Source organism: Odontomachus brunneus, unplaced genomic scaffold (assembly GCF_010583005.1).
Source record: "Odontomachus brunneus isolate Ranch 3 - 2012 unplaced genomic scaffold, Obru_v1 Obru_scaffold_250, whole genome shotgun sequence".
Lineage (NCBI taxonomy): Eukaryota > Metazoa > Arthropoda > Insecta > Hymenoptera > Formicidae > Odontomachus > Odontomachus brunneus.
Window position 1 is genome coordinate 248,711 of NW_022639700.1, and position 1,102 is coordinate 249,812.

General features: G+C 29.3%; 1 protein-coding gene across 4 annotated transcripts in view; it reads right to left on the reverse strand.

The window, feature by feature from the left end:
* Positions 1–1,102, reverse strand: part of LOC116852709 (mediator of RNA polymerase II transcription subunit 16) — a 144,673-nt gene that overhangs the window by 3,004 nt on the left and 140,567 nt on the right. The gene's annotated exons all lie outside the window — the stretch shown is intronic.

Genomic DNA, 1,102 nt, shown 5'->3' on the forward strand with positions numbered 1-1,102 from the left:
ATATATATATATATATATATATATATATATATATATATATATATATATATATATATATATATATATATATATAATATATATATATATATTATATATATATATATATATATATATATATATATATATATATATATATAAGATTATTACATGATTTTGCGTGATAATGCACTCATCTTCTTTAATTAATAATTAAAAATCTATGTGATTATTTGCAAAATGATAGAGAACTTTTTTATTCAATTTGACCTAAAGTATAAGGACACGACGGCAGTCGCTATTATAACTTATTTACCATATCCTACATGATCATTCACAAATTTTCTATAATTAATATCTCGATAATTATTGCGAATATCGCAAAATAGTATAGGACTTTTATGTTCACCTCAAACTGTTCTACGTCCTCACAAAATGCCCGGAGGAGAGTGTGAGACACCCTGTATATATAGGATGTCTCACAACCACCATAAGATATTTAATAGCGTATTCTAAAGATAAAGTAGAGTAAAAAATCCTAATACAAAAATATCGAGGCTACAATAGTTTTTTAATTATAACCGATCAAAGATTACCAGTAATATTGCGTAGAATTTGCGCGCTCAAACACGTAGTTAAACAGCACGCACACAGCACATACACTTACCTTTTAGCAATGATGTGTAAATAGCTGATTTGGAGGCAGAGTAATAAGCGATACGTTACTCCGCCTTGAAATCAGCTATTTACACATCGTTGCTAAGAGGTAAGCCATTTTTTTTACACACAGAGCCTGTCCTACCGCTTGTAATGAGCTCATTCGTTTATACATTTTAATTAATTACGGAATATAAATATTGAGAAAATTTCAAAATGGTATATAACTTTTATGATTATTTTGACCCGTTCTACCCGTATACGGCGGTTGTTCGATCAGTTACCGAACAACCTATATATTAGGACCTTAACTTAGTTTCCGCCCGCAAATGTTAGATGGCAATGCAAACAGTTCTAGTAGTCATTACTAACGAAACAGGTAGTTTGTGATTAATTTCGACATTTCTCGATAACATTCAGTCAGCATACACAATTATTTTCCTAAACAACAATTTCTTTTGCTTTGTGA